Raw genomic sequence first — 14,353 nt, forward strand, 5'->3', positions numbered from 1 at the left:
TATTTTAGAAACATCCCAGATAGCCTAAACCAAATCAGAATTTAATTTAGCATACAGAATTTAATCTAGCTCAAGTAAAACAAACAGCCTTAACAGCACCAACAAAAGCAGGTGATTTCAATCAAAATTCTCTGAGCTGTTTACAAGCAAAAAGCTATTTTTTTGCAAAGGAAAAGGGGTGCAGTGTTTTCCATTATAGCCACACACACACTCGCTCATCTAGTGTGTGGTCAGATTGGTTGCAGTGCTCTCGAGCAGCGTGGCACATGTCAGTGAGTGCAGCCGGCTCCGTTTGCGTGATTGCCCCTCAGAGAGCGTGATTGTTGGCTGCTGTGATGAACAATTACTGTTTAAGACATGGAGAGCACCTTCTATAGGAGGTTTCATCACAAGGGGACAGCTTTTAAGCCCTCACGCCTCTTCTAATTAAAAGCCGTCTGAAGGCTCTGGCATGCGTGAGTGGAGTTTCCCTCAGACGCATTTTATGCCTTGTTTATGCATTGAATGTGTTGGAAGCACTTCTCCTAATAGCTCTTCTCCACACATGTTCTCTTCATGTTTGTGGCCAAAACTACCCACTTGTACCCAATTTCAACAGAATTTAAAGAAACATATCATTTCTTCCGTACTCCCTGGGTGGGAGGGATAGCATACTATCTCTCCTCTGTCAATCACAGTGTCACTAACCACACTAACTATGAACTCGTATGTGGAAGAGAGCAGATGGCGCTTTCCTCGGAGAGTGTAACGCTGCCCTTTGACGCAACATGAGCAGCAGTTTGAAAAGATGCAGCTGCCTTCATGTGTCTCAGAGGAAGCACATGCTAGCCTTCACCCTCCCCAGTTGGTAGTTGTTGCATGATGAGAGAGCTGGCTGGTAGGTGGGAATTGGGAAGTGACCAAATTGAGATGTTTATATTACAAAGATTATTGTCAGGTCGTAAGAGTTTGACTTGAAAACGACATGCAATAAAACAACTGGTCTGTATAAACAGGAAAAATACTGTTTTCACAAACAGTCATTTTTAATGTCTGACATACTACTGTTATGTCTTCTTATACCTCTGCCATCAGGACTGCCCCCAAAGTGATTTCTGGATGTTCAATAACTATTGAACAATAACTATTTCAATAACTAGTGTCTAAATTCCTAAATAAGTAAGGAATAATCCATGATAGATTGGTGCGATGCATCCCAATGCGAAGCCTGAAGTTGATTATTTTCCTATAACAGCATGTCAGGGTTTTATTCCTCTTATCTCACTTACACTCTGACAGCTATAAATGGTCTCTTTTGTTCCGTCTGTCCTGAAGTTAAGAAAACAAAAAAAACACCGATTTTCATGTCTCCGAGACACAAGAAAGTGAAACTGTCTTGAAGACTCATGTCACCATCATCTCCTTACAGAAAATTTCACTTCATCAATGATTATATATTTTTCTTTGTAAAAGAAATGCATCTTTATTTAATCCGTTTATTATTAGGCTTAAATTATGTGGATCGTCCATCATTCAAGTCGTTGTGATGAGCTGTTACTTGGAAACAATAGCATAGTAGAACAAGTGCATTATTATAAACCTGCGATTTAAATTACAGCCAGTACTACTGTCAGTGCTTCTGACCAATCAGATTTGAGAACTGGTATAAGCTGAAGATGAGATTTACAATTGTACTGCTATGACATCAGGTATCACCTCAGTACATGAGAAATAAAATTCTCTATATAGAACCATCTGTCAGAAGCACTTATCTCCATCTCCTGTCTTTTCAGGTGGAGGAGGGTAAGTGCCTTGGCATGTCCACTTCATTATTTTGTGGTTGAGAAATTGTGCAATTGTGGGCCAATTGCAGCCTAAATGGTCTGACTGAAGAGTTGTTGAGAGGTTTAAGATATGGTTTGACTCATTTTCAACATCTTGTTTGAGAGTATACTTTGTTATTCCCATTATAATTTCATGTTCTCATCTTAAATTCCGCCCGAAATATTTTATGATTTGTCGAAACAAAGCAAACCACTTTTAAGTCTGTCGTATTTATAGCCATAAACTAATCATTAATGGTTAAGCATTAAAACACTATTGCTTTAATTTTTTACAGTCATGTTAGTTGGTTATCCAGCTCTTTGTACGCAAGGTATTTTACGTAGCTGGGCTTTAAATTTTAGTTGAATACCTCTGGTTTAGGCTGTTTACCAACATGTGTAGTAATAGCTATTTATTAAGCTTATATTGTGTATGTATCACAATGCTTAAAATCTTATTTAAGAAGTCCAAAGATTATCCAACTTTCCAACTTTTTCAAAAAGCTGCTTTTCTTTTTTAGGTTATTTTTCCACTAAGCCATTTGTAGCATTGCTGTAAAACTGCTCAGATCTGCCAAGGGAGAATCACTCCCCCCCCAAGCAGCTCGGCCCTTCCAGCCGTGAAGGATGAAGGGTGTGTGTGTGTGTGTGTGAGTGGGTGAGTGGTAGGGCTTTTGCGTATTTCCAGGTGTGTATGATTCATCTTCCTCTCCAGCTGAAGGAGAATTGCTTTGATCCTGGGCATGAAATTCTTCTGGTAGAGAGGAGCCAATCTACACAGTAGGGGTTTGGGTCTGGACGTATATCGTCTGTTTGATGTGAACGTACATGAGCAAAATTGAGCTCTGTTGCAGGAGCACCGATGAACAGAGAGGCAGATAGAACGTGCTCAGGTGCAGCTTGAGTCCGGTAGCCTTTCTTAGTCCTGTAACGTTTCTTGCTGTGGTGCTTTTACTGTCAGGTCTGACTACTTTTAACCCATTTCTCCATGACTTGTCATTTCTTGTAAACATACCTCTGCACACACACTGTGCGTTATTCAGTAAATGACTGCAATTGTCCAAATAAACACATTTCTTTCTCGTTGTGGTAGATGGGCCATTACAGCTTTTGAGATTTCTTTTTTCCCCTCAGCTCTGGTCCAGCGTGGATCATCTTTTTATGCTTTGTTGCACAGAAAATGCACATTCAAGGGCACTTTTTAATAGTTTTGCTCACAGCTATTACACAACTATCACTCCAGTCATTTTTCTTACTGTGGAGCTCATTCATTCTCTATCTGTTCATCTGTTCATTTCCCTCTCTCTCTCTCTCTCTCTCTCTCTCTCTCTCTCTCTCTCTCTCTCTCTCTCTCTTAATTTCTCCCTCTGATTCTATTTTATGGTCTTTATGTCACACAATCTCTTACTCATTTACTCTCTGGAGAACTACATTGTTATTTATCTTTCTTTTTTTTTTTCCCATCAGGTCTCTGTGTCCTTTTCTAATTTTCCCAAGTGCCCAAGTGGCACACAACCCTGTGTTCCTTCACCTCTCCAATCTGCCTTTCTCCACTGCTTGGTCTTTACTTTTTTTCCATTTTTCCTTCATCTGTCCATTCTCATAATGCTTCCTCTTACCCACCTGCACACATCCCACTCCTTCAGTAGTTCCTGCTATTTTAAGCTCATCTCCCTTATTTCTTTTTGTCGGCTCTGTCCACGTGCTCCAGCAGCTTGTGGGGAAAAAACAATCCTAAGATTCCATGCATTTCTCTCAGAATTATTGAAACACTTTTGATTGAGGAGCGACAAATGATAAATTCGTTAGCTAGCGCACTGATCAGGTGTAACTTCTGCTGTGCTGCCCAGTCCCGTGTTTTGGTTGCCTAGAAACCTAACTGACTAGGCTAAAAGTGGTAGCTAACATAATGTTATTATGTATTATGAGCTAGTTAGCTAGCTAAGTGCATTAATATAGACACAAAGGAATATAAAAATTCAACTCAGCCATAGTCATTATAGTTTTCTAAACCTTTTTTGGGTTGGATTAGTTTCATATGCAGAGATGGGGTATTGTGATTATTACCAAAGTAGCTCTGAGATTTTAGTCCAGTCCAAATCTGTAATGTCAGTCATTGTTTATAAACGGCTCATTTGTGGTGCCTGGAAGTCTGGAAAGATTACACCTTGTTTTACCTTCTATAAAATGCCTATAAATACCTATAACTGACCCCAGGCTATGTTGGAAAAGATTGTGTTGTAGCCTGTGGGAAAAGAGGTCTTGATCTTTTTCTTAAGTATAAAGACACTCCAGGAAGCATTCTTTTGCTATCATCTCCTGCCAAAACCAAACTGAAAGCAAGTATTGTCCAATTTTATAAAACAGAACAGTATAGACAATGTTTAATAATACATGTGAGAGAAGTGACACCTCTGGGGGTTTTATGTAGAGTTGTTGAGTTTCTACAACAGGTTTAGTGTACATGACCTACTAACGATCAAGTGCAACTTGCGCAGCCACACGCCCTACAGCAAACACTTCTAATAAAGAACAAACCAACCAGTGTGTAGTAAAATGAAGTGTATGTAGTGTGCATGGATTTTTTCAGATTCAGTTTTATGAATTTCTTATATGCAGAGAACCAACAACAATACATTAAAACTATATATATATAAAACTATATATATCTATTCACATAAACATTCACCAAACAGCAATAACAATAAAACCACTGACTGTCAAGGGGTGGGATATATTAGGCAGCAAGTGAACAGTCAGTTCTCGAAGTTTATGTGTTGGAAGCAGGAAAAATGGGCAAGCGTAAGGATCTGAGCAGCTTTGACAAGGGCCAGATTATGATGGCTAGACAACTGGGTCACAGCATCTCCAAAACAGTAGGTCTTGTGGGGTGTTCCTGGTATGCAGTGGTTAGTACCTACCAAAAGTGGTCCAAGGAAGGACAACCGGTGAACTGGTAACAGGGTCATGGGCGCCCAAGGCTTATTAATGCACATGGGGAGCGAAGGCTAGCCCATCTGTTCCGATTCCACAGAAGAGCTACCGCCAAAAGTGCCTACAATGGGCACGTGAGAATCAGAACTGGATCATGGAGCAGTGGAAGAAGGTGCCTGGTCTGATGAATCACGTTTTCTTTTACATCATGTGGATGGCCGGGTGTGTGTGTTGCTTACCTGGGGAAGAGATGGCCCCAGGATGCATTATGGGAAAAATGCAAGCCGGGGGAGACCGCGTGATTCTCTGGGCAATGGTCTAGTGGGAAATCCTAATGGCAGTGGCCTCCTTCAGCAGGAAAGAACACTGCAAAAATTGTTCAGGAATGGCTTTGAGGAACATGACAAAGATGTTGACTTGGCCTTCAAATTCCCCAGATCTTAATTCGATTGAGCATCTGTGGGATGTGCCGGACAAACAAGTCCATGGAGGCCCCCCTAGCAACTTACAGGACTTAAAGGATCTGCTGCCAATGACTTGGTGCCAGATACCACAGCACACCTTCCACCGTCTTATGGAGTCCATGCCTTGGTGGGTCAGGTCTTTTTTGGCAGCACAAGTGGGACCTATACAATACAACAGGTGGTTTTTATGTTACGGCTGATTTTATATATATATACATAAGAATTGAATAAAATAAAATAAAATGTATAAGGTGCAATATTTGTTTTGTGCATTTATGACATTGGTGCAATGCAATAAGTAGTCGGTTAAAGTGCAGAGTGAAAGAGTGTAGTGTAATTACACACCCTGTAGCAGCCCTAAATGTTGAGTGGAAATGTAAATGTTCTTTAGTGGCGTTAACTGTTATTATTAAGCAGCTGTATCACCTGTGGGATAAAACTGTCACCAAGTATGTTTGTGTGTGCTCTGATGCTAGAGTAGGGTCTTTTAAGATCCTTATGCCCTCCTTATGCATCTCCTATGCTCACCTCCGATGATGCCCTGAGCCATTCGTACAACCGAAAGCAGTGCAGCTCCTAAACCAACAAACAGGTGATGTTGCAAGTCAGGATTTAAATATACATATCATAAGGAAACTTTCTTTTGTTTTGTGAAAGTCAATGGAGGTGGCACGGTGGCGCAGTGGGTAGCATTGCCACTTCACAGGTTCGATCCTGGCATCGGGTGATTGTCTGAGTGGAGTCTCGCTTTGTTCAATCAGTGTCCATGTGGGTCCTCTCTGTTCTCTGGTTTCCTCTGACTGTCCAAAATAAAAATGGCACTAGGTGGATTGGCTATGATAAACTGCACCTAGGTGTGAATGTGTGTGTGTGTGTGTGCACGCATGGTGCCCTGCGACAGACTGGAGTCCCATCCAGGACGTATTCCTGCTTCACACCGAGTGTTCCTGGGATAGACTCTGGATCCATGGCCATAAAGTGCTACTAAGACCGAGTGAAAGTGAGTGAAATTCAACAGGAAGTAGGGTTTTTTCCTTTATTTGGTTTTCCTCTGGTCATTGAATGAGAGAAGTGGAAAACCTAGTCTACTGAGCCTACTTATTCGCAACTATTAATTTAAAATCTAACAGGCTAGACACCACCATCTTCTTGTCCCAAATATCCATGCTAATGAGGGGTTTGATTAGAATTAGAGTTTATACATCTCTAACTTCATTCAAACGAAATCTAGCAAATTATTTGTTGTCATTCTTCTAACCTGGGAATGAATTCCGTTTTTAAGTAAAATGTTACGATTCATAACAAAGAAGCGCATATTTATCAGGATTTTTTTAAAATAAAATTATTTTTAATGTTCTTTTAAGGCACAATGTCTGAAGGGATGTGCTGAATTGTTGTTGTTTGCACACCACTGTTTAGTTTTGATCCATTTTGAATTCTAAATGCAACATTGTCTACAAAAAGGTTCGGTTTTATACATCACATTTGTATGTATTTATGGTGAAGCCTCAATGACACTGCGGAAAATAACAATGTTTTGCATGTTATTATGGTAAACAGTCTTCAGGGCTGAGACTTTTTTCACGGTCGCTACATTGTTCATGGTCAAAATGCCAAATCGGAAAAGATAAATGTAGAACTTGATGAAAAGTGGAGAATTAGAATTAAGTGCAATATCATGAGGACATTGAAGTCGATGTGTTGTTTACTCCAGTGATATTCAGTGTTCATGTGTATTCTATAGAACAAACAAATAACTATAGATAAGTTGGTATTTATTACTTTTTGATGCTGAGATATTGTTAAGAAGCCAAGGTTAATCTTTTCACTTTCGTTCTTTTTGGTATTTCTAAGACAATATTACACTAATGATGTGGCTTATACATATGTAAATGTTTTATATCAGCTTCTTTGTGTATACAGCTATAGATATCAGACATCATAGTTGCACTCTGTAAATAGCAGATAATTATTCTCTTTGTAGCTGCCGGAAACTGTATGGGAGAGTGCCTTGTCTTTTACAAATCGAGCATTTTCACTTGTTTATGTTTAGACAGTTCAGACATTACTGTGATCAACTAAGGTTACTGTGATGTTACAGTGATCAGCTAACATTACTGCAGTCAGTGAATGTTACTGCGATCAGCTGATGTTACTGCAATAAACTAAGGTCACTGCAATCAGCTAACATTACTGCAATCAGCTAATGTTACTGCAATCAGCATAAGCTCACACATTATAGCTATATTAATAGCTGTGTCAGATGTGCATCGCTTACCTCTCAACAAGACGTTAAAGTCTGGTACCGTAGCTAATCCTGAATATGGTTAGAGGTCAGTTGAGAACCGATCCTCATTACTGATTGGGTGCTGCAAGTTTTTGCAAAAATTAGGAATTTGATTAGAAAGTCTTAGTAGGCTACCTTCCTCCATATGTTATCAAGAGATCACTGTTTCAATAATAAATTTGACAGCTGGAGACTGAAGATGGAGAGGTAAATAAAACCCTAAAAAAAGCTCTGGACCTTAGTGTTGTCTTAGCTAATTACGGCCACGGCTATAACACAGGGCACCTGTGAGTGGCTTTGCGGAGCACTTACATTTACAGCATTTGGCCAGAACTAGCCATAAAAGGTTGTGAACTCGCGGCTTGCCGATCAGAAGTCCAATGACTTAACCATTGAGCTACCACCAACCACGTGTGGCTGTGTTAATGTGTCCCTTTTCAACGTCACAAAGCGCACCAGTATGGAGAAAATTAACATTACTAACATACTAACTGTGGGCATAGCAGTTCAAATCTGAAGGAGAACAGACTGTCTTAAGAAAATGGGGAAATGATTTTTTTATGATCTTACGGAGTTGACAGTACTTTCCTGTTTGGAGAATTGACCAAGACAGACCCAGACAGGTCCAGAGAGACAAGGGCAAGAAAACGATAACTGAAATGGATAGCTGAAATGGATGAGGTATGATGGAGATACTTGATGTGAAGAAGATGATGGAGAGGAAGATAGGAGGTGGCAGTTATGTTAAAATATGATATCATAATCAGTGTACTCTATCATCCAATAGGATGTTGGTTTTCTTGTTATTTGCTAAATGAATAGAACTAACTATGAAATGAATAATTCATGAATGTAATCATATACACTCCAATCTTTTGTCTCCACCCTCGTATCACTCTGACGTAAGGTATGGTTGGTTCGCATCTTTTTTCTTAAATAATACATTTATTAAAAGTATTAGTGAATAATACATCTCAATCGATTCTTCTCTCAGTGCTTTGATGTTAGAACTTCCAAAGTTTGAGGTGTTGAATTTCAGCTTGGATTGCATCATCCATACCAAACTCTTCTTTTTATTCAACGCTGTTCTTCTCCCTTACAATGAGGACTTATTTTACTCTGCTCAGTGTCTTAGGATTTCAGAAGCAAGCACACCAAACTCATTAAATAGCTTCAGGCCTATTTCTTTTCATTCCTGTTTTATACCTGTTGCTTCCTAGCCACTTCTGTACTCTAGGATTCTCTAACTGCTGGGTCATCAGGTGCAATGCCTCACATCCTCCCCTTAAACCATGTGTCATAAACATAAATTACTATGTTCATGAATTTCAGAATTTCTTAGTACGTCCCACTTTTGCTTTAATGACAGCATGCACTTAAGCTGACATGGAATATAAGTTTGTGTAAAACCTGAAGAATCATGTTAAATCAAATCCATTGGAATGATAGATGACAGCTACCAACCGGAGAGGGTAATGTCTAACACATGCTTCCTCTGAGACATGTGAATCCAACCAACACTACTTTTTCGAACTGCTGCTCTTGCTGTGTCACTGGGCAATGTAACACAACTAGAGGAAAATGCTATCTGCTCTCTTCCACATACATGAGCTCATAGATGCCCATGATTGGCTACTGTCACTGTGATTGACAGGGGAGAGAGAGTACTCCATCCCTCCTACCTAGAGAGCATGGCTGGGAACTTGTAATCTCTTGACTTCTGCTTCTTTGTTGCATTTTTGCTGTAAAATGTGCTGTATGTTTGTCTTTGTCAATGTAGGGGTGAGCGGGTTTTGTCTTATATGTTCAGCCATCTTCTACGTGGCTTGCTCCCACCTGTGGTTCCTCACTGGATGATCACCATTTGCCATATGTCTTGCTACCACCTTTGTTTTCCCATTGAATATGTTGATTTTCATTTGTGCAATATGGTTTTGAGTGTTTTACAAAATAAAGTATTCATCCATCTATATAAATCACTAACTCTGTCTTGTTAGTGCCACCAAACAGCACCACTCAGGCTAGTTTCAGAGTACTGTAACAGCAGAAATGACCTATTTTCTTCTGCCCATGACATGCTATATGTCAGACCTTGACCCCAGCTGATCAGCCATTTCCTGGCCTCTTGACACCTCAGTGTCCACTGTAACCTCAGATTCCTGATCTTGGCTGACAGGAAAGGAACCAGATGTGGTCTTCAGCTGTTGTAGCCCATCTGCTTCAAGGTTCAGTGCCTTCTGAGATGCTTTTCTGCTCACCACAATTGTAAAAGGTAGTTATTTGAGTTACTGTAGCCTTCCTGTGAACTCAAACCAGTCTGACCTTTGAGCAGGGGTAGATGTGTATCAATTAAAGTGGTCAGTGAGTGTATGTGGTGTATGTATTGTATCTATGCCAGACATTTACATGAGAGTCACAAGTAGGTCTATGACTTGTTTTGATGTTCTGGCTGCTTTCCTGTTTTTCCAGATGGTTTTGCTAATTCACTGTAGTACTTCACTACAGAGCTCATCAATCGTGAAATCCCCAGAAAGAGAACGGAGTTCACTTTTGAGTCCTCTTTTATAAAAAAAAAACTCTTTTATGTAGTAAACCTAATGCATGGGGTCATTTGCAGATAGGTCCCTTTTTGGTCCACCTTTACAGGACTGACTATAATTCATTTAAACCTTGGGGAGGATGAAAACAAGGCGTGCAGTGGTAATATGGGTGGTACCCAAGGAGAAGACCCGCCAGCAAGTTGCAATAATACAATCTTGAGGTGACAAGGGACTGAACCAATGCCTGAGTAGTCTCCATGGAGATAAATGGCTGGATGTTGTAAAGGAAAAATCTGTATGGCTGAGGTTATACAGGTTAACAGGGTGTAGGCATCACAAATATTCTGCCACTGTTTATGATTCATGCTATGCTTACTTGTTTGCAACTTTAGGTTTCATCAGTCCTCATGTGGCATCCGTAGTAACTGGAGTTAAATGAAATAATAAAGTAGGTTTGTTTTACCATACCTCTGTAAAGCTAAACCTAGCTTTGTAAGCATATGTGTTTATATTCAGTACCTGCATGTTTGCTTACTTACCGAACTCCAGAGTGTGCAGTCAGTTTTTTAAAATTTAATTTCATGTTTGATTTTAATAGCAGATTTCTATCAGTTGCTGATGCATTGGCACCAATTTAAGCATTACAAATAACCTGATATGTCTCCTCTTCCATGTGTGTGAGGTTTGGGATATTAATCCCCTGGAGTTGTAGAAAGGAACGAGTCACAGTTTTATATTTCACAATAGGAAATATTGACTTTTTTTCCTTGCTGGAACAGAATTGGTTCAATCCACATGAATCTTCTGCTTAGATTTTCTACTAGAGGCCAAATAAATAATAGCGAAGATTTAAATGCAGTGAGTTTGGGGTGTAATAATAAAAAAAAAAGTTCTAGAATAAAAACATTACAGCTGCTCCCATGCACTTTCCTTAAAGGAAAAATTCAACCGAAACAACTTTTTTAAAAATTAATCTTTATAATAAACATGTGATCTTCAATGGCAACCAAGTTTTATTTTGTAATGACATTCAGAATTTATTTTTTTTTGTAGTAAATTCCTTAACAGAAGTTTTTAAATGGTAATAAAAAGCATATCAACCAGTTTTGTGCAGTAACTGATAAGATAATTCTGGCCACATTTCAACAACTCAGACATAAATGAGCTGAAAACATAATTGGTCTGTGAGTCTAGTAGCTCCTTAGCAGGCTCTCAGAGGAAGTGAACCCCTACTTTCCAATTCTGGGAAGATAATTTAGTCAAATTTTGACATTGCCAAATACAAGCTCACTGAGGAAAGATATTATTATTATTATTATTATTATTATTATTATTATTAGTAGTAGTAGTAGTAGTAGTAGTAGTAATAGTAAGCTACATGTTTTATCTGTGACACTATATGCCCATCATAGTTATACTGCCATACCCTTAATGGAAGGAATCTTTAAACCTTTCTTGGAAAACAGAGGATATGTTAACCTTCAGGAGAAGCTTACAAAGGGCACAGAAGAGGTATGTTGCCTCTTCAAACACCATGATTAGGTTCTTAAAGACTGCTTGGTGTAGAAGCTCTTTATGACCTGAAACTGTCTACAAGTGATTTTGTTTTGCTTTCTTTTCTTTTTTTTTCAAAGCTCTCATGTTTCTTTTGACAGTTTAGTCCCTCCAGCCATCCCTTTTCTCTTTCTCAAACCATCTGACCAGAGCTAAAGAAAGTTCTTGAAGTTCTCTATTAAGGTAAATCCATTGCCTGGGTGAGTGACAGGAAAATCTTTGTTAATTTTGAAACCAACTAAATCACAAGTGTACCATCAATCATCCCAAAAGAGGCACAGCATAAACAAGCTAGAAAAACAACCTCTCTAATTGCTAATCCAAAAGATAAATCATAAAGACATGAAACTAGGTAAACAAACTCCTCAGCGAAATGTATATTCTGGACACTTTTTTTAAGCCAAGAAATTTATAGTCATTCATCACTGTGGGCCCTCAAGTATCTACCTGACTGACCTCTTCATTTCATACATCACTGCTAATTAAGTGCAATTAATTAATGACGCTCTGTTGTGCATCAGGAACAGTGTGTCTAATTGCTTTGTTATTCATTACCATGGCAATTCCATTAAGGGAAGGAAAAAAGTGTAGAAGTCATGTTTTTTGCCTTTCTGAGAAACACCACAACTTCGCTAAGATATCCGTGCATGCATATGCAAGTGAAATTAAACGCTGTTTATGTAAGGAATAAAACATGTCAGGACATACTGTTATTAAAGCATGACACATTGTACAATTTTTTAGTTTATAGATGCATTTAATGTCGTGGAATGACCGTGTTATCACACCATTCCTGTTATCACTTATGTTATAACAGCTGTAAACAGTCATTCCCTCACCAGCCTCTTTTTTCACTTTTGAAAAATAAGAAGACAAGCAAACTGTTACAGAGAAACCCGAAGACTTTCCCATGATGCAAAAAATGCAGCTTTTCCTCTGACTGTTACAAAGCACTTACACTGGAGACTCCTTCCAAAAACAACATATAAACATATATATCCTTCATATAAAACTTCTCCATATCAATGATTATACAAGTTATTTAATATAAGCCCCTGTGTAATATTAGAATGAATGCCTTTATATAACTTGCCTTGCAACCACACTACTGTCAGAGCTGCTATAGAAAAACAGTCAACACCCTGTGACCAATCAGAATCAAGAATTCAACAGCGCTGTTGTTTAATTGATAATTTGCCAATGAGACAACCCTTGGGCAACTACCAGCTACATTAACCAATTCACACAATGTGTTTCTGAAGTGTCTTCTTCTTCGCTCTCGTGTGTCTCATGAACAGATATGCTTCCATTTTAATCAGCGTTTCACTCCTCGCCGATTCTGTGAAACACATGACCCCGTGCAACTCATTTTCTTTTTTCATTTGTGCACTTGAGTGAAGAGTAAACTCCACAGAAATCAATTAAAAAAACACACACTCACACACTGCCACTGTTTATACACTGAACTTTATTTGAAATTATCACCCACAAGCATGCAGCCTGTCTGTTCAGAGCAAAGTGTTTACCTGCATGTTTAAGGATGCATTATAAGATAAATTGAACCATCATGTTTTCAATCTTTGGTTCCGGTAATCACAATGTTGACATTCATGAAAGAAGTAGCGCTCGCTCACTTCCTAAATCCCAATTTACGCCCTGACCATTTGTAATTTTTTTTAAACACGTTGGCTCATGATGCTGGTTGCATTTGAAACACCATACAAGCCAAAAACACTTTAATATCCAGAAAATATTAGAAGATCCACATATCTCAGCTGTGAGACTCTCTTAGATCTTTTAGATCCTATTTTAGATCCTATCTCTTGCCAGTTTATTGCCTGTTTATTTCTCTTATATCCTATTTATTGCCACAATAAAAATAACTTATTTGTATATATTAAAATTAGACAGACACATAGGTGAAGAAGCAATATGGCTTGAAATAGTTGCTGTACATGTTTATGTGTCTTGGTCATTCTATTTAGCTTAGGACATGCAGCTATCACCACTGTAGTATGAACACAACCACCCCAGACTAGTTTAAGGTCAAATAAGAATGACTTTTGACCCATATTTCGTGTCTCTTACTCACTATTTCTCATAGATTCTAACCTCCCGTTTCTCAAAGACTAAATTTTTTACTTTTAATAAAGTCCCCTATTTGTACTTCTTATCATAGCCAAATGGCATTTAATGAGACAAATGAGTCATTGAACGAGGCACTTATTGAGGAGCAGATAGTTGTGTGTGTGTGTCGAAACTACAGCCCACTGCAATTTTTAAATTGAGGTATAGTAGAAATAAAATTCAATTTGGCCCACTATTAATGTAATTTTTTTTAAAAAAAAAAGGTTAAAAAGGTTTAAAAAAAAAAAGAAGCAAGGTTTCTATTTTGAACGCAATCAATGTACAATGTAGTAGTTAACAAAAACTGCACTATCTATATTCAGATTTAAACCTAAAGTGGATGTGGCCTAAATCAGAAGGGTTTTTGTTTGTTTGATTCTTTGTTTGCTTGTTTTATCAAAAACCCAGAGGTAGACATGGAGCACTGTCAGCATGGTGTGTGAATTCTGGCTCTCACGGTTCCTCAACCTCAGCTACATCACTCCAGTTCATAACTGATCTCAACAACAGATGTGCACTAGACTGTTTTTTTTAAATCCCACTCATGCACTTATTATTTTTGCTTGTTGCTGCCTACAATATTTCCTAATGAATTCATTTGGTTCTATTTCCCAAAATGTAAACAAACTAGTAGCCTAATTTAAC

The sequence above is a fragment of the Pangasianodon hypophthalmus genome, chromosome 21, assembly GCF_027358585.1.
Source record: "Pangasianodon hypophthalmus isolate fPanHyp1 chromosome 21, fPanHyp1.pri, whole genome shotgun sequence".
In the NCBI taxonomy this organism is placed as follows: Eukaryota; Metazoa; Chordata; class Actinopteri; order Siluriformes; family Pangasiidae; genus Pangasianodon; species Pangasianodon hypophthalmus.